This window comes from Zingiber officinale, chromosome 4B (genome assembly GCF_018446385.1).
Source record: "Zingiber officinale cultivar Zhangliang chromosome 4B, Zo_v1.1, whole genome shotgun sequence".
NCBI lineage: Eukaryota > Viridiplantae > Streptophyta > Magnoliopsida > Zingiberales > Zingiberaceae > Zingiber > Zingiber officinale.
In genome coordinates, this window is record NC_055993.1 from 21,879,939 (window position 1) to 21,901,397 (window position 21,459).

A 21,459-nucleotide genomic window follows, 5' to 3' on the forward strand; every position below is an offset into this window, starting at 1 on the left:
ATCTTGGATTTGGATCTATTTGGACCGAAATTGGGCTCAAATCGGAGTTCAAACAAGAAGATCAAGCTTTGAAGCATTATGGGTCGTTTATCAAGAATAGGACAGATCTGGACCATCCGTTGAAGATCTGGCCGATTCAACTTAATGGGGAGCAGATCTGAGCCATTGATGAATATCCAGAAGTTTTGATGCAGATCTGAGTTCATCTAGCCATTGATCCAGCCCGACTTAATCTGGACCATTTATTGAAGACTAGGCGGATCTGGGCCATCCAGTGATGATCTGATCGATCTGACCTACGGGAGGGTAGATCCAGACCCTAGATCAACATCAGTACCTTCGGATCAGATTTTGGATGACTTTTCACCGTTGATTTAGCCCGGAATCATCTCAACCGTTGATTTAGCCCGGAATCATCTCAACCGTCCATTCCAGATCCAAATCTGATTTAAATGAGAAGCTACAGTACCCAGCTTCTTCGTCGATTCCTCCACGCATAGTAGCTTCGTCCCGGCGCGGTTTTCTCCGGATTTCGGCCCCTTTCTCTTCTCCGATCATTCTCCCGAGCTTCAACCTCGGTGAAGGACGTCCCAACAGCTTCATCCCGATTCTCTGGAACCGATTTGGGTGTTCCCTCCGGCGCAATCTCCATTTCTTCGATACCTCTGTTCACCTCAGATTTGGAGGTGGTCTTCCAAATCTGAGCTCCGATTCTCATCAGAAACGCTAGGCGGTGGTCCTCCGGCGTTGTTGAGCTTCATCCGACCACAATTCGCAATCCGTAGCTCCCATTCCAGATTCAGAGGTCAAGGATGGCAAATTTCCAGATTTTCAGCATTGTCTTGGGTTTAGGGTTGTTTCAGCTCGTCGGGGGTGGTCCGTCGGTGTTGTTGAACCTTCCTTGAGCTGATACGCAGCTGAGACGATCCATTGAGGTCCAAAGTTGGGTGGTTTCGACTTTGGCACTCTTGTGTGACGGCAAGAGTGTGAAACTTGTGGAATTGATTGTGAGAATGGATTGGTTTACCATTTTATTTCATTTTAGTTCTTTTTCTTACTGTTTTATAGCTTAGACAGATTTCTTTTAATGTTCGTTATATTTTTATGCAAGTAGTTAGCATTTCTTTCCTTGTTGAAGCTTAGTTTAAGTTTTATTTGTGCTTGGTTAATTATTTAGTGTTTAAGTGCTAAATTAGGTTTACATCTTGCTTTAGATCAGATTTATTTGAGTCTCGTAATTTCATCCTTAGTTTGATGTGTGTTGATGGATTTATCACAACGTAGTGTGACAATACGTAATGATTTGTTCATTGGCACATAGTTATGTTTCACTCTTGCTTTAGATTGTTGTGTTTTTCCTCTGTTAGATTTAGATTTAAAGCTTAAACCCCCAACTCCATTTTTATATCGAAAACCCTAAAAAATAGGAATAAAAGACAATTCTAAATTACATTCTACCGTTGGTTCCTCGGATCGAGCCTAGGCTCGTTACTACAACGTTATTGTGAAATTAAGGGGTTCAGTGGAAAAATACATTTGTACAATTTGATTAGTGGATGTGACAGATTCGCTATATTACACAGCGGCCACCAAGCCGCTAGCGGCCGGCACTGTGGCCAGGAGGCTGCTGGCGGCCGGCACAAAGGCCAGCAGGGCGCTGGCAGCCACAAAGAAAGGAAGAAATAAACGAGGGGAGCTTACCGGCGAGATCGGGGAGGAGGAAGAGGAAGGAGCTGGCTGCCGCGCGCGAGGAAAGAAAGGAAACGGGTCGGGTTAGGGTTTTTTTTCGACTTTACCGATGGAATCTAGATTCTGTCGGTAAAGCTATTATTTTAAAAAAACACACACAAGTTACCGACGGAAAGTATTTTCCGTCGGTGTATTTTTTAAAAAAAAATACATATTACCAACGGAATTAAAATATCCGTCGGTAATGTCGGAACATTACCGACGGAATCTTTGATTCCGTCAGTAATATAGATATTACCAACGGAATATTATCTTCCGTCGGTAATTTTCAGACTTTACCGACGAAAATTGTTATCTGTCGGTAGCCTCGTCGGTAAAGATATTTTTTTTAAGTGGATAATAAAAATCCTTAGTTGCAGCATCTACATGTCTCCATGTCGTCCCAGATATGCAGACTCTTTCCTTAAATTTCCGTATGATATATGTCGATACTCGATGGTTGTCGTGAGTAAATCTACATATAAACAATATTAAGACATAAGATATATGTTATAAATAAAGAACTTGAAATACTAATAGTAAAAAAATACTTACGACTCTCCAACAACCCTAAGGACGGTGAATCCACGGAGTGGTGCTGGAAGATCTGCCATGATACCTTATATCTACAAAAAAATATTCCAGCACATCATAATAAATCTTTACTAACATGATAAATAAGCAACAAAACATGATTGAAGCATAACTTACTAGATGAATAATAATGCTAAAATTTAATAAATGCTAGACTCTGGAAGCATTTCTACTCAACATTATCAGCTTGTAAGTCGTCGTCGCTAGACTCTGTTAGTTCAGCAAAATCCTCACTGTTGGATTTCTCTCCATCATCTATCTCCTTGTCAGTGGCATTACCATCTACAAGTAATTGTGATGTAGATTGGAGTTGTGAATCAACCGAATGTCTCTATACTTTATCATTCTGAAATGCATCATGATTTTGAGCAGTAATGGTGTTCGACATTTCTATGGTCGAACGAGGCTTCAATTGACAAACAGACAATCATTCACTAGCTCTTCTTCTCTTTGTAAGATATTCAAGATAAATAACTTGACCCGCTTCTATTGTAAAAATGAAAGGTTCAAACTTATTGAACCTTCTGTTTGCATTAACCTCTACTAAATTATAATTTGGATGTAGTCTGGTACCTATTCTTGGGGTCGGATCATACCATGAACATTTGAACAACACACACCTTTTTATCGGTAATGCAGGATATTCAACCTCTATAATTTCCTCAAGTCTATCATAGTAATCAAACTCAGTGTTATCGGTGTCGATAGATCCTTTAACGCAAACACCAGAATTAAAAGTTAATATCTGTGAATCTCATTGTGTCACATGGAATTTGAGACCATTAACATAGTAACCTGAATAGACTATTATTTGACGAAGGGGTCCAGATGCAAGATTCTGTAGGACCGTTGGGCCGGCTAGAAGGGGGGTTGAATAGCCTGTAAAAAAAAACAACAAAGACCCTTCTCGAACTTTCAACAGAACACTTGCATAAAGTAAATTAGCAGTAAATAAAAAGCAGAAAGAAGAGGCTCACAACTTGACTTGGTTACAACCAAGGAGGTTGTTAATCCAAGGAATGAACGTGCACTAAAATATCTCCTTCAGGCGGAGAAGCCTCTTACAGCAGTGAAAGCACAAAAGACAGAAGCTAAACTAGAACAGAATCGCACAAGTGTTTGGAATGTAAATCTCTGAGATGATTTAAAGCTTCTGGACCAAGGCTATATTTATAGCCTTGGTCGGGGAGCCTGGAAGGGTTCCGGGCGTCCTGGGGGGATAAAGCTTTATCCCCCAACGTCCAGAACGCGAAAGATGCGTTCTGGTCAAACTTCACGTTCCGGGCACCCCGGACTGTTCCGGGCGCCCCGGACAGTTCCGGGCGCCCCGGACAGTTCCGGGCGCCCCAGAGCAAAAAGTCAACTCTGGTTGACTTTTGCGTCCGGGACCTCTGCCCCGTTTCAGTCCCGCCTCGGTCCACTTCCGGTCTTCTCGAGCGTGCTTCCCTCCGGCTTCTCGTCCCTCGGAATTGCCGCATGTTTCCTTCTCGTCCGCCAGCGTACTCATCCGCAGTCTTCGTCCCTCGGTCGTCGACCTTCTCGCCAGCTGCGTCTCTTTCTCCCCGAGCAATCTTCCGCTCCGGCTTTCGTCCCTCGGAACCACCGCGCGCTTCCTTCTCGTCCGTCGGTGTACTCTTCCGCAGTGCCTCGTCCCTCGGACGCACAGCGTGCCGTCCTTCTCGCTAACTGCGTCTTCCGCTCGAGTACCTGTGCTCCTAAGCTCCTACATACTTAGATACAAGGTTAAATACACACAGGATCTAACTTAACTTGTTGATCACACCAAAACAACCTTGGGGTTCCAACAGATTCAATATTCTATCATCTTGTACATTAGATATTCTGCGGTCTTTCACCTATCAAAATAGTAATAAGAAAAATTAGGACCAAACTTAATTTAATAAAGAATTATGAAAATATCTCTAACTCACATATATTTGAAACCATAATGCAAATTCGGTCTCTAACTTTTCAGCAATCTCGCTTGCAATCATTGATGGATTTTGTAGGTATAATTGTTGTTCATACAAGCTTTGAAAAAAGGTAATTATAAGAAAATTAGGATATCAAGCAAATAAGTCCAACGAAATATAATCAAGATTAGAGTAGTTAACTTACTTTATGTATGGTTTGACCTCATCACAGTTTAAGAGTATGTATATTCTTGCAGCATGATATTCTTGTTGAGTTAACCATCTAGAAATAGATGCACCCATTGGTTTACCAAAAAATTTGAAAATAGAAAACATCGATGGGTCTATATTCTGAGTATCATCGAAATTTCTAGGACATTTGCGATGTCTGGTTTTAACACTATCAGCAAAATAATAAGAGCAAAAAGAAGATGCTTCCTCAACCAGATAAGCATTACATATTGACCCTTCAACTCTTGCTTTATTACGAACATTATTTTTTAATTTTCTCAAAAAACCTTTCAAATGGATACATCCATCTGTATTGCACAGGACCAGCTATTCGCGCCTCATATGGTAAATGTACGGGTAGATGTTCCATTGAATCAAAAAAACTAGGTGGAAATATGCGCTCCAACTTACAAATTATGAGAGGAATGTCAGTCTCTAACTGAATCATATCGACCGTCATAATACACCTCGATGTCAAATCTCTAAAAAAAAAGACTTAACTCTGTAAGTGCTTGCCAAACATTATTGGGAAGTAAATCATGAAAAGCTATTGGAATAAGTCTTTGCATGAACACATGACAGTCATGACTCTTCATTCCAAACATCTTTAATTTGTTCATGTCAACGCATCGAGCCATATTCGAAGCATATCCATCTGGAAATTTGATTTCTTTTAACCAACTACATAAAGCTTGTTTACCATCTTTGTCCAATGTATAACAAGCTTTTGGAAACTTATTGGTTGTTTCATTCTGATGCAACTCTAGTCGGTTGACTAGTTCTTTTAATTCCTCGTGTGGTTTTGCAGTGTCCTTAGTTCTTCCAGGTACATTCATCACAGTGTTGAAGATATTATCAAAGAAATTTTTCTCAACATGCATCACATTTATATTGTGTCGAATGAGTAAATACTTCCAATAAGGCAGCTCCTAGAATATGCTCCTTTTCTTCCAACCACATTTGCACATCCTTATAAGATATTTATTTATCTCATCAGAATTAGGCTGCAATACTAGAAGAAATCCATAACTATCTATTTGTTCAATGATTTCTTCACCTGAAGCATGGACTACTGGGGGAGGCTTTCTGACTACAACATTCTTTAGAAAATTTTTCTTATTTCGCCTAAAAGGGTGATCCAGTGGTAGAAATTTACGATGATTATCAAACCAAGATACATTCCCACTACAAGGCAGTGAAAATGCATCGGACTCTGTCATGCAATGTGGGCATGCTAATTTACCAGCCGTGCTCCATCCCGACAACATTGAGTATGCTGGAAAATTACTGATCGTCCATAATAAGGCAGCATGCAATGTAAAATTAGTTTTACTTGCAATATCATATGTCACCGACCCTACATTCCATAATTCATTCAGCTCAGCAATTAGAGGTTGCAAGAAAATATCTATCTTATCTTTTGAATTGGTTGGACCATGAATAAGCACAGTAAGGAACATAAATTCATCTTTCATGCACATCCATGGCGGTAAGTTGTACGGTGTTAATATAACTGGCCAAGATGAATATTGTTGTCCCGACTGACCAAATGGTTGAAATCCATCTGCAGAAAGTCCCAATCTCATATTTCGTGGTTCCATTGCAAAGGAGGGAAACACAGTATCAAGATGTTTCCATGTAGGAGAATCACAAGGATGACACATTATACCTCCTTCGTGCTCATGCTCATGCTCATGATGCCACAACATATGGCCAGCTGTAGCTGCAGATGCATACAAGCGTTGAAGTCTAGCAGTTAACGAAAAATAATACATCACTTTCCAAGCAATATTTTTCCTCTTCTTCCCTGGTATGCGAGTACGATGCTTAAAACGAGGGTGAGTACATATTTTATATTCATTCAAATCACTGTCTTCATTCCAAAATATCATGCAGTTGTTTATATAACAATCAATCTTCTCTACAGGCAAACCTAAACCTCTGATCAATTTCTTTGTTTCATAGAAGCTATCAGTCATTATGTTATCAGCAGGGAGCAACTCTGACATCAATTGACAAATGTCATCGTAACATCTTTCTGAGAAATGATGTTCTGCTTTCATATTCAATAACCTTGCTGTAGCTGATAGTTGAGAATGCCTAGAAGGAATGCCTTCCCACACTTCTCTTTCACTAGCCTTTAACATTTCATATAGTTGTTGATATTCAGGAGTTGGTATTTCATCTATATTCAAATAATCCACTGCATTCATCGCATCTTGAACCATTGATTGCATTGAAATATCAATATTATTTGATGCTTCAGGAGCGGTAACAGTAGTCCCAGAAGATAAACCACCAGAATGCCCAATTGGTTCATATAAATAAGGCTCTCTGTGACAGTACCAATTGTAGTAATTTGGCACAAAACCATTTCTACATATGTGCATTGTTACAGTATCGTCATCACGAAATGCTATATTTTGACATTTTTTTATGATTGCACGGACACCGTAACTCAGCACCATTCATACATTCTTGATGACTTTTAGCAAAGTTAACAAACCGTTCAACTTCAGCAATAAAATCATCTCTGATAAAACCATTGTCTAATGATTGTACATTCAAGCTTTGTTCATATACATTGTTACCTAATGAGAATATAATTTGAAACATTATTAAACTTGTATCACTTGAAACATGATAAATAAGGCATTATGTGCATAATTTCATCTCACGATCATCGTATCATATTATCGAAACTCTCCTCTCCACTAATAGAAATGTGATAAAATTTGATCCAAATTATCTGATCCATGAAACTGCAAACTATTATGATATGTAAATATAGTTTCCAGGTACATCGCAATGCTTATTTTTACTCTCGCCTGTTAACTACGAGATCCTCTGTGATGTTGGTATGAGAAATTAAAATGTTAAACATAACTTTGAGCAATCCTTTTTCCAGTTTTCTTTAGTTAAATTAGATATCTAGTCGTCCTATACCATTAATAAACCCTTTGTTCTTGTAAACACATTAAATGTCACATATTGGCAAATATTTTGTTTAAGATAGTTTTTGAAGATTTGCATGCTAATTGAAGAAATGTAAAGGATGTTCAAGTTATTAAGTTGACTACTACAAAGAATGTTCGAGTTATTAAGTGTCACTACAGTTTGATGAATCATCAAACATCAGTAATAGCAATTGGATGTTGTTCCAAAAAGTCATGCCCGCTGCTTTTTGTAAGCTTTTAGCCGTCACTTGCTCGCTGCCGGCGGGCCATCGTTGGGGCCACGAGCGACGGCTGGGTTGCCGCGAGAAGCCCCCAGTGACGGCCCGCTAGCAGCGAGCAGGCGACGCCGTCCATGTGAAAACCAACAAACGACATAGGAGAGTGAGGAGCATACCTGAGTCGCTGGTTGAGGAACGCGGTGAACTGGAGAGGGCACGAGGTTGCTGGACGTAGAGGAGATCACCGAATCGCCGGAAAAAATCGCCGATAGTGTAACGACCCGCCTTCTACTGACTTGGCTATAAGGCGAATCGCTACAATACTGCTGTACTGACTGTGCGGAAAACTGAGCTAATTTAAATTTTTGCTAAACTGATCAAAACTTAATGCTCTGGGTGTACCTAGGAGTCGTACACATGCTAAGGGAGATATCCTATACATCCCCAATGACCTGTTATCTACAATCAGGCATCTCATTCGATCCATGGATCGATTGGGCTGTTGGATCGATCCCGTGATCGATCCAGCTTGACACTGGCACGGTAGAAGGCTCTGGATCGGTCGGCAGACCGATCCAGGACCTCACTGATCGGTCGGACTGACCGATCAGTGAGCCTCCGTGCATCTGCTTGCTGGGCGCAGCTGGATCGGTCTACCGACCGTTCCAGGAGCACCCTGATCAGTCGGTAGACCGATCAGTGCACTTCCTATGTTTCTGTTCGCCTCTGGATCGGTCAGCTGACCGATCCATAACCCCCTGCCAACTCTCTGTTCATGCCTGGGTCGGTCGGCTGACCGATCCCGTGACACCAACTCATTCCTGATCGGTCGGCTGACCGATCAGGGTTTCTGATTTCGAATCAGAAACTCTGATTTCAGCACTGGTTCGTGCCAAAACCTCCCACTACAACTAGCTAATGTATAATAAACATTCTAGCAACATGTAGTAACAATTCTAACTTAAGCTAAAGCAAGGTTTACTGGTTCCTGGCATTTTAACAACTTAAAGTGCATGAAGATATGAATTTCTAAAGTTCTAATTGCTTAGACTTGCTAAGGTTCAAAAGTGTCTAAGACATGAAAACTGAACTAATAAATTGTAAAGTGCTAAAGTAAATGTTAAATCCCCAGAGGGTCTTTTATTCCAGTTCCTTCCACACACATCCTCATCTGCATTGACCTCCAGCCTCCACTGCTAGTCCATTTTCCTTTTACCTGTATCTGCAGTATAAGGAAAATAGTATCTGTAAGCTTAAAGCTTAGTAAGAAACCATCTACCTCACAAAATCATGCATACGATGCAAATATGATTTTAAATCATGCTGTTTGAAAAATATACTGAATATGCAAGCATGGCATGGCATGGTATCATACAAAGCATGGCATAACATAAAAACTAAACATGCTTTAAACTGAACATGGCATACTTATAAACTGAGCATAAAACTGAACTAGTCATGCATATATCTAAATCTGTACATGAACTCAAATCATATAAACTGAACCTGAACTGAACTGAAAGCTAAACTAGTGTTCTCATCACTGGTTTCAAATTTGAAAACTATACATATAATAGATGAAAATACTAAACATGCTGTTTTGTACTTGCTGTGCGCGCATCCCTAACTAGACCCGGGTTTGCAAGTCCCGAATTTAGTAGGGTCTACTAGGTTATCTGAACCTAGCGACTGACTGGGTTATCTGAACCTTACTAGGTTATCTGAACCTAGGGACGACTGTGGGAGTCCAACCCAATGGATATCTGATCCAGTACAGTGCCAACTGAATAAAAGTAAAATACTGAATACTGTTTTATTTTACTTTGCTGTTCTAGGTTATCTGAACCTAGAGGCTACTGTGGGAGCCCACCCAATGGATATCTGATCCATATAGCTGTAATAACTGATAATAAACTGAATAAAATGTTTCTAATACATTTTACATACTGTTAGGACGCCTACTGGTGCATCCTTCTGAACTGGGCATTCTACCGAACGCTTGGTATGCACTAAAAGCACACCCTAAAACTGAAAACTGTAAAACTGTAAAACTACTGAACTAACGCTAAAATTAACAAGTGAGAGCAATTATACTGCAGGTGAGGGGTTTCTTACCTCAATCGCAAGGTTTTTTTACGATTCTATTCGCTAGGTTTCTCGAAAAACTGATCCTCTCGACGAACCTCTTACGTCCTCGCGTTCCTCTCGCGGAGAAGAATCTTTTTCGTGTTGGAGTCGTTGCCGGAAGATGATCCGAGAGTCCTTGGAAGAGAACCCTAAAGTTCTCTTGGTGTGGCGCCGAGAGAAGGAGGAAGAGAAAAGGGTGGCGTCGGCGTGAGGTTTGGAGGGGGAGGAGATGTGCCGAACCAACTAAATCAAAATAAACCAAACCCACTTAAACCTCCTATTTATATCAAGTGGTAATTCCGGTCCAACTCTAATATAAATATAAACGTTTCTCCTTTCTCTCAGCACGGCCCTGCTGGGTTCAACTGGTTACTAACATTATCCCTTACACCATAGGTCTCGGGTTCGATTCCCGCCTAAGCTATTTTGCGACCTATTTGTTTTTGCTACTTCCGCTACTCGAAAAATTCTGGAAAAATATCTAATAATTCCAGAAAAATCATAGAATAATTCTAAAATAAATTCGAGAATTTTTCGGGCTTTACAGATAGAGAGAAAGAAACGAAGGTCGAGCGAAGAGGGAAGGGCTCCGTGCCCTAATTCTAATCTGTTTTACCGACGGAATTACGGTTCCATCGATATTTACCGACGGAATTACAGTTCCATCGGTGTTTACCGACAGAATAAAATATTCCGTCGGTAAATACCTCCGGTTAACGGGTCCGCATTAACCCTTTTTAAACCAAACAGGTACGGTTTAGAAATATTACCGACGGACATTACATTTCGTCAGTATTTTCTGACGGAATTAACGTTCCGTCGGTAGGTTATACGCCCGCACCCGTTAAACTCCGTTAAACTGAAATTAAATTGAAAATCTGCGGCATTTACCAACAGAATTTATAATTCCGTCGGTAATTACCGACGGAATTATTGATTCCGTCGGAAATCACTGACGGGATAATATCCCATCGGAAATCCCCGACTGAATTATATTCAATCGGAAACTACCGACAGAATTATGGTTCCGTCAGTACGCCTGTCGTTAATTATGGTCATTTTTGTAGTGATTATTATTAGGAAATACTTATTATTTTTCTAATTTATGTATTTTTCTATTTTCACTTGTAATGGTATTTTTATATATCATATGCTATCATTAATAATATGTGTGAATTATATCCTCAATATGGTATCGGAGCTCTAAGCTTAACAACAACCCCTTTTTTTCTTCTCTTTCTTTCTTTCTTTTCTCCACAATACCTATCAGCCGTCTTCTACAATGGTTGCTGCCGACGACATCAACCGCCGGCTCCAGCCACCTTCTACAATGGCTGTCGCCGACGACATCATCCGCCAGTTATCTCTCACAAATACTCCTAATTCTCCTGCCTCTCTTGTGATTCTCAACGTCAATGCTCAGGCACCGTTGAAACTCATTACCTCCAATTATTCTGCCTAGCGCTTGCAGTTCACATCTCTTCTATTTGGATATGACTTACTGGGTTTTGTTGATGGCTCACGTCCCTACCCCCTTCACAGATAACGCCTACAGGTGTCACGCTCCCTCAGGCGAATCCTGATCATATTCTCTAGCTCCGCCAGAATCAACTTCTCCTCAACGCTATTATAGGTTCGATGTCTCCTACTCTTATGCAATTTATTTCTTTATCAACTTCATCTAGAGACGCATGGCAGACGCTGGAGAGAACTTACGCCGCTCCCTCACGTGACAGGATTATGACTCATCGTCAAAATTTTGCCAGCTCTTAGCAGGGTAACAGGTATATCACTGATTATATGCAGGACATCAAAATAAATATTGACGTTCTTGCGCTTATGAATGTCAAAGTTGACTTTGATGAGCTCTCTATTCGTGTCCTGAATGGTCTTAGCCAAGATTACTACAATATCTCACATGCTCTACAAGTTCGTGACGTTCCTATTACCTTTGATGATCTATTCATGCAGCTCCTCAGCTATGAAGCCCAGTTAAAAGTCTCAACACCACCTCCATCTTCGATGCCAATGACTACTCTTGTGGCTCCAATAAGGAATTCTCGTAATCGGTATTCAAACTATCATGGTGGGAATTCTCCTCCGTGTGCTCCGCGTGCTCCGCGCCCCACGTATAGTGTGTCGTTTGTGCACACTGCCGTTCATTATACACCTTCGTCTGATTCTCGTGAATGGGTTGTTGACTCTGGCGCCTCTCATCATGTCACCACTGATCTCGCTACTCTCTCGTTGCATGAGCCTTACTCTGGGAATGATAGCGTCGTCATTGGTGATGGTTCTAGACTACCTATTACACACACTTGTTCTTTCTCTTTCTCTACTCCATCTTTTCCTTTAGTTTTCTCCAATATTTTATTTGTGTTATCTATGTCAAAAAATTTGATTTCTGTCGCAGCACTTTGTGCTACTAATCTTGTTACATTTCTTTTCTTTGATTCCTATTTTCAGGTGTTGGATCGCCGTACAGGAGAGACGCTGGTCAGCGGGGTCCATAGAGATGGTGTTTATTACTAGTCAAAATTTATGTCTACGCTATCATCACCTTTTGTATGTCTATCTCGTCATCTATTTCCTTATGGCATAGTCGTTTAGGTCATCCGTCATTAGATATTTTGCAACGTTTTTTTATCCTTGGGTCTTTCGTTTCCTGCGAATACTTTGTCTAATTTTCCATGCACTTCGTGCAATATTAATAAGAGTCATAAATTGCCCTTTCATAAATCTAGTATTTCGTCTCGTGCTCCTTTAGATATTGTCTTTTTTTATATTTGGGCATCTCCTATATCATCATTTGATGGACTCAAATATTATGTTATCTTTGTTGAACATTTTACAAAGTATATATGGCTTTATCCTTTACACAATAAATCGGATGTATACTCTACCTTTATTGCATTTAAAACTCTTGTTGAAAATTGATTTTCGATAACTATCAAAATACTATTCACTGATAATTGAGGTGAATTCTTAGCCCTTCGCTCCTTTCTTACTACTCATGGTATTAGTCATTTTACCACTCCTCCACACACTCCTGAACACAATGGATACTCTGAACGTCGTCATCGTCATATAGTCGAAACTGGTCTCACTTTGTTGTACAAAGCATCTATTTCACTCACTTTCTAGCCTTATACCTTTGTTGCAGCAGTCTATTTGATTAACTGCATGCCTAAGGTCGGTCTCTCCCATGTCCTCTTTTGAAAAATTGTTCACCACCGTTCATGATCTTTTAAAGCTTCGAGTTTTCGGGTGTCTATGCTTTCCGTGGTTGCGCCTCTACTCTCACCACAAGCTTGATCCCAAGTCAACCTCTTGTGTCTTCCTTGGCTATTCTCTCACCTAGAGTGCCTTCTTGTGCTATGATGTAACTCTCAAAAGAGTCTTTGTATCTTGTCATGTTAAGTTTGTGGAGCATATTTTTCCATTTACCATCACCTCCTCCTTGGATTCCACAATAATAGACACTGACTCTGAGCTCTCTATTGCACCAGTTCTCTCGTGGGACCCTCCAGCACCGATGTCGCAACCTGCCACTAACCGTAGCCGTCCGCAAGTGACTTCATCATCGCTGTCATCATCTCCGCCATCATCACCTCTTGTTGTTGGGTCGTCCACGCTGCTTGGTGGCAACCGACCCTCTAACCCACCAACTTTTTCTCCCACTCTCACTTCTCTAAACCAACATCTCATGCAAACTCGCTCCAAAAATTCCATCTACAAACTCAATCCAAAGTATCTTCTTCGTACTAGTCTTCCACAACCTTATGAACCCTCCTTTGTCACGCAGGTGCTCAAAAATCCGAATTGGGTACAGGCCATGCATGAAGAGTATGATGTGTTGGAGCAATCTAGGTACCCTAAGTTTTGATGTTTGGGCAAAGGTTTAAGTTAGGTTTATTGTTGTATTTGATATGCATCGTGAGTGTGCAGGGTACAAGTACAACAAGGAAAATCCAAGGGTGATCTTGGCAAAGGAGAAAAGTCCAAGGATGAGTCTTGGCGGTGTAAGTCCAAGCATGTAGTCTTAGCAACGTAAGTACAAGTGTGACTTGGCAATGGATGAAGTCCCGGAGGTGCGACCTCTTGGTAAAGGAAGACCCGACAACAATGACAAGGTCGATGGAAATTCCAGAAGGCAAGACGTGAAGGATGGGGAGGCATCCGAGGGACGCAGGGCTGATGGAGGAGGCTAGAAGGCTAGGTCTAGGTTGGTCGGTTAGGACGAGTGCTGAGTGAATGTACTCAGGGGTTAAATCCTAGGATTAGGGTTTTACTGTAGTGTTATTATAGCACTACTGTAGCATTACTGTAGCAGTTGACTGGTGTTTTCATCAGTCAACTGGTGCGGTCGACCGGGCAGTCAACTGGGAGCGAACAAAATACTTCTGTTCGTTTGGTTAGTGTGGAGCAGTCGATTGATGGAAGTATCAGTCAACTAGTCTCGAGCTGTTGGGTTGAAACGGTCGAATCTCCACATAGGGCAGTCGACTAATGGTTTTGGCAGTCGGCTGGTAGGCGGGGTTTCCAACTCGTGGCCTATATAACCAAGCATTGGAAGCTTGGTTAAAGTTGATGAAATAGACTTGGTTAAAGTCTATTAGAGTCTCCCAAGCCCTCGTGTGATTGGTGTGCTTGTATTCAAGTATTTGTGGTAAGGTTTCTCCACCGACAAGGAGCTTGAGCTAGCTGGAGGTTTTCCAGGGAGTCATCTACCTATGGATCGGGATCGTCCACCTTATGGACAGTCATGGAGTAGGAGAAAGTGATCTCCGAACCACGTTATATAAACGTGTTAGAGGTTTGATTGTCTTGGTTATTACCTCTAGGTTTAGCATTTTATTTGTTAGATTTGTTTTTGTATTTTCGCTGTGCACTGACATTATAGGAAGCGATCGGTTTAGGTGAGACGTTATTCACCCCCCCTCCCCCTCTAGCGGACGTCAAGGTTCCAACAAATGGTATCAGAGCGAGGTTAGCTCTTGTTGGACTAATTGCCAAGAGAGCGGCTAGAGGAAGAAGATGGAGTCGGAGGGGCCTCTCAGATAGGACATCCGAATCCCACCTCCATACGAGCGCAAGGACTTCGACTATTGGAGGAAGCGCATGGAGATGTGGTTCCAAATAAATTGGAACCAATGGATTACATTGGAGGAACCATTTAAAGTTCCAATGGATAAGAAGGGAAAGCGTCTCCAACCTCGATATTGGACCAAGGAGCAAAGAGAGCAATCGGAGACGGACAAGGAGGTAACTAGAATTTTAATTAATTTATTATCTCATAATGCGGTATTGAATGTAGGTGAATACGAGAACGCAACTGACCTTTGGAAAAAGATAATTGCGCTTCATGAGAGTCCTACACAAATCCAAGAAGAGGAGGAGCCAAGGAGAAAGGCTCATTGGTCCAAAAAGAGAAGGACCAATCGAATGTTGACACGAGTTCAACATTCGAGGAGGAGAAAGAAGATGAGGAGGTATCATCCACATCTTCAAGGGAGGAAGAAGTGGAATCATCCACATCTTCAAGTGAAGAGGAAGAAGAGCAATCCAAGGAAGAGGAGATCTTGGAAGCTCAACCCTCCACCTCAACTACCAAGAACAGCACAAAGGACCACATCAAATGCTTTGAGTGTGGTAAGATGGGGCACTACAAGAGTAGGTGTCCTTCGCTCAAGAAGGTAAAGGAGGTAAACCCTAAACTCACTAAAGTTAATTTAGAAACTATTGTGAGTTGTAGGAAGAAGAAGAAGAAGGAAAAGAAGCACATTAGGTGCTTTACATGTGGTGAGTGGGGTCACTACCACACAAAGTGCCCAAGGAGAAGAGAGCTCAAGAAATTGGCGCACTTGAAGAAGTGGGAGAAGAAGAGAGCTTCAAGGGTAAGGGAGGTAAATCCTAATTTGAATTCAAGTTCAAATTGAAATTCTTCCATGTATTCTAGAAATACTTTTTATTATTTACCCAATCATAATCATGGATTTAGATATAATGATAGGAATAGGGTTAATGTAGGTGATAATCCTAGGAGATCTATTCATGCTAAATCTAGTAAGGGTAGACCTAATAAGACCCAAACCATTTTACCTAAGGGAAGGAAAGTGGGTAAAAACCTAAGCACTAATCCCAAGAAAAGGAGGCATATGCCTAGGAAGGTGGGTAGGTCTAGGGATATCCAAGATAGATATGTTGATTCTAGGGTTAGAAACCTAGAATTGGAAAATCAAGCCTTGAAGTCAAGGCTTGAGAAAATGGAGAAAGTCCTAGGTAGATTCATTATTGGATCCTAAGGACTTGATAATGTTATGGGTTGCCTAAGACCCAAAAGTGATAGATTGAGTTTGAGATACCAATCTAGTCTCTACAAGGCTAAGATGAAATCATATGCTATGGTGGCAAATGATATTGGAAAGGGAGAATCATCCAAGGCCAATAAGAAGGAATATGCTAGGGTAGCATATAATTATGGCAAGGATAAAGTGTCTAAGATTAAGGATAAGAAGAAATTAATCAAAGACAAGATGTTTAAGGTTAAGAAAGTCAAGTTTATAGGCCAAGTGTCACCTATGGTGCACTATGTGGGTATAGTCATAGTGGATGAGTCACCAAGAGAGGTGACTAAGGTTAAGACTCCTAAGGTTAGGAAGAGCCTTTGGGACTCATGGTAGATGGGTTATCAAATGTGCCAAGTGATTAGGAGACGGACTTGAGTCTCTAACCTAGTGGTTTGGCACAATTAGGATGGTATCATGCATGAAAATATGACATTGGGGTCATATTGCATGAAAATTAGTTTTGGATGTATAGATGTCATATAAACCCATGCTAGGGAAATATTGTGGTTTAGTATTGGCAGATACATCAAGAGGAAGTCAAAACTAGGACTTTAGGTCAAGCTTCAATTGAACTATTTAGATAGTTTTAAATTTTGTGTCATTCTTGGGATCTATGATAAATATATTTTTTTCCAACTAGACAAGGTTAAAATAGATTTCTTCACAAAATTTGAAATTTTTTGAAGGTTTGTAGAATTTCTAGTGCATTTCTGAAGTTGGTCAAAAAAGGCTAATTTTTACTGAAATAGTGTACCAATCGACTAATACAATTACCAGTCGACTGGTAACAATGTTTTTGAGCACAGAAGGTCTCTGTAAGCTCATTTTGATGAGGGCAGTCGATTGAGAATTATACCAGTCGACTGGTAACACTGTTCATAAGCACATAATGTCTCTGTAAGCCCATTTAAATGATATCAGTCGACTGATATGGTCTGAAAATATTTTCAGTATTAGAAAATGACCAAAAGAGTGACGAACATATATGTAATCTTATGGGAGATTAATACATGATGCTTATGGTCATTAGATGTCACAGAGTTCAATAATTAGTATATTGTTAGAGCTCTTTTTGATGTATGGAAAAGGGGAAGAAGTTTAGGTTTAAGTGGGAAACCTACACACCTTTGCAAGAAATCCTAGCTCAAGGGGGAGCTTAGGTGAAGGGGGAGAGATTGCTCATTTATTAGTAAAGGAAGAGAAGTTTACCTTTGCAAGAAATTCTAGCTCAAGGGGAAGCTTAAGTGAAGGGAGAGCCTAGGATTAAGTTATATGATTTATGCATGTGTAGATTGCATGTTTATTTGTATTATTATTGCTATATTATTTCCTTAACTTAAACGGGTTGCTAAACATCAAAAAGGGGGAGATTGTTGGAGCAATCTGGGTACCCTAGGTTTTGATGTTTGGGTAAAGGTTTAAGTTAAGTTTATTGTTGTATTTGATATGCGCTGTGAGTGTGTAGGGTACATGTACAACAAGGAAAGTTCAAGGATGATCTTAGCAAAGGAGGAAAGTCCAAGGATGAGTCTTAGCAGTGTAAGTCCAAGTATATAGTCTTGGCAACGTAAGTTCAAGTGTGACTTGGCAATGGATGAAGTTCCAGAGGCGCGACCTCTTGGCAAAGGAAGACTCGACAACAATGACAAGGCCGATGGAAGCTCCAGAAGGCAAGACGTGAAGGATGGGGAGACATCCGAGGGGCGCAAGGATGATGGAGGAGGCTAGAAGGCTAGGTCTAGATTGGTCGGGTGAGGACGAGTGTTGAGTAAATATACTCGGGGGTTAAATCCTAGGATTAGGGTTTTACTGTAGTGTTATTGTAGCACTATTGTAGCAGTACTGTAGCAGTCGACTGGTGTTTTCATCAATCGACTGGTGTGGTCGACCGGGCAATCGACTGGGAGCGAACAGAATGCTTCTGTTCGTTCGGTTAATGTGGAGCAGTCGACTGATGGAAGTATCAGTCGACTGGTCTCGAGTCGTTGGGTTGTAATAGTCGAATCTCCACATAGGGCAGTCGATTGATGGTTTTGGCAGTCGACTGGTAGACAGGGTTTTCCAACTCGTGGCCTATATAACCAAACATTGGAAGCTTGGTTAAAGTTGATGAAATAAACTTGGTTAAAGTCTATTAGAGTCTCCCAAGCCCTCGTGTGATCGGTGTGTTTGTATTCAAGTGTTTGTGGCGAGGTTTCTTCGCCGACAAGGAGCTTGAGCTAGTCGGAGATTTTTCGGGGAGTCATCCACCAACGGATCGGGATCGTCCACCTTACGGACAGCCGTGGAGTAGGAGTAAGTGATCTCCGAACCACGTTACATAAACGTGTTAGAGGTTTGATTGTCTTGATTATTATCTCTAGGTTTAGCATTCTATTTGTTAGATTTGTTTTTGTATTTCCACTGTGCACTAACATTATAGGAAGCGATCGATTTGAGTGAGACGGTATTCACCCCCTTCTAGCGGACGTCAAGGTCCCAACATGATGCTTTTCTCCTTAATCAGACTTGGACTCTTGTCCCACGTTCTCTAGACCAAAATCTTGTGGGTAATAAGTGGGTGTTTCATATTAAGCATAATTCTGATGGCTCAATTGATCGGTATAAGGCTCACCTTGTTGCCAAGGGTTTTCATCAACACCCTGGTGTTGACTTTCATAATACATTCAACCCTGTTATTAATCTAGTAACAATGCGCATTGTTCTTTGTTTGGCTGTGAATCTCAGGTGGTGTCTTCGCCAACTTGATGTAAACAATGTGTTTCTTAATGGTCATCTTGCAAAGAAGGTTTATATGGCGCAACCTTCGGGTATGCGCAGTGCTGAGTTTCCAGATCATATGTGTCGTTTGCATAAGGCGCTTTATGGCCTGAAGCAGGCTCCACGTGCTTGGTATTTGGAGCTTCGCGCTTTCTTGGTCTCTCTTGGCTTTATCGCATCCCGAGCTGAAACCTCCTTATTTGTTTATTCTCGGGATGATACTGTTATCTATTTCCTTGTATATGTTGATGATCTAATTATTACAGGGAGTGATGCTTTTTCTGTTAACGTCATAGTATGTAAACTTCATGCAAAATTTGCGATTAAGGATCTTGGGGCTCTTTCCCTCTTCTGCGGTATTGAAGTTCGCCCAACCTCAAATGGTCTTCTCTTGTCTCAACAAAAGTATGTCACTGATCTTCTCTCCAAACACAACATGCTTGATTCCAAGCCGGTCTCCACTCCTATTGCTTTTGGCTCTCGTCTTACTTTGCATGATGGGTCTTCATCTTTTGATATGACTAAGTTCTGACAAGTGGTTGGAGGCTTACAACATCTCCGTATGACTCGTCCTGATATTTCCTTTGCGGTCAACAAGTTTTCACAGTTTATGCATGCTCCTTCAGAGACGCATTGGGGTGCTGTGAAACATCTACTTCAGTATCTCAATGGTACTAAGGATCTTGGCATTCATCTTCTTGTGGATACACCTTTTACTCTTCATCGTTTCTTTGATGCATATTGGGCAGGAGATCAAGATGATCGGTGTTCTACGGGTGCATTTATTATTTTTCTAGGTGCTAATCCGGTTTCTTGGAAATCTACCAAACAGCGCACAGTTGCACGCTCTTCGACTGAGGCTGAGTATCGTGTCATTGCCTCTGCAGCAACTGAGATCCAATGGATTAAGTCACTTTTGACATATATGCTTCTTCCGATTATCACGCCTGCTATGCTTTTTACTGATAATTTGGATGTCACGTATCTTTCAGCTAATCCTGTTTTTCACTCTTGGATGAAGCATCTGTCTATTGACTATCACTTTGTTCATGATCTGGTGCAGACCTCCGAACTACGAGTTATTCATATTCCTACTGAGAATCAGTTGGTTGATGTACTTACGAAGTCGTTTTCTCGACCTCGGTTATTTGCTATTTGCAGCAAGATTGGTGTCATTTCTGAGACACTATCTTGAGAGGACGTATTAAGAAATAATTATTATAAGTAAATAGTTATTTATTTCTTAATTATTAGAAAATAATTATTATTAAAAAATAATTATTTGTTTCCTAATTATTAGAGAATAATCATTATTAAGAAATACTTATTATTTTTTAAATTTATATATTTTCTTATTTTCACTTATAATAATATTTATATATACTATATGCTATCATTAATAATGTGTATGAATTTTATCCCATTATTATTCACTATTCCCTAACTTACCTTCCTGTTCTAACACAATTTGACATCTTGTTTTTTTCAAAAATTCCTTGATGCATGGTTCGATATGTTCCACGTACAAATTTATCAAATGTTAACCGGAAGTGCAGACAATTTCCTTTGGTTAAAAGATGATATTTGGATATAACAACAACAATAAAAATCAAATTTTTATCCCATTAAAATGAAGTATTTGAACCTTTACTCCACTAAGAATTTGAATGGGATAAAAAAAATATGACAACTGCTCAAATAAATAAAAATCAGAAATGTCCTTTTGAAGTTTTGCCTAAACTCTTACCCTGTTTGAAAAAACTTAAGTGAAGAAATTAAATTGAATTACATTAGGAATTAAATTCAATTTCTATATTTGGAATAGATTAGTGAATAATAAAATTAAATTGAATTTCATAATTTGGAATCTATTTGAATTGAATTCCATTCTTATACATTTACTATTTTATCCTCATAACTAACCATTTAAGAATCAAGTTAAGTATTAGAGAATAGGAAGAAGAGATCGCACAGTTAAGACAACACTGATTGATGATGTAACGATGGCGACGGGAAAAAGGTGGCACACGGGAAGAAGGTGACTGACAGCAGTATGAAAAAAGTGGTGCACGAGAGAAACGGTGCAAGGAAAAGTTTTCAGCGCAAAGAGAAACGACACATGGGAGAAAGGCAGGAGAAATAAGAGAGTCGACAGATGAAAAAAAAGATTTTAAGTTAAAAAGATAATTAAGTAATTTTAATTGTTCATGATAAATTTTCTATTCAAATCTGACCATTTGAGGTATGATTTACTGTTCTATTCATGTTTTGAATGAAATTGGAATTGAATTCTATATCAAATCCAGAACAAAAAATTCATTCCAAACTGGAATTGAATTCTAATTACCATATAGGAATTCAATTCATTCCAAACATGGTGTAACTAAACAGTAAACAATTTAGTCCTATTCCGAAAATAACAATTATTTGACACCGATTGGAGACTATTGATAGGGCAAATTAAACCTTAAGAAAAATAACTATGTAATTTAGAATTAACGATTATTAATTATGAGTTCATGAGTTATCTTTGGAGCCACTGACAACCATTTTTTTCAACACTAATTGATGAGACCATTTA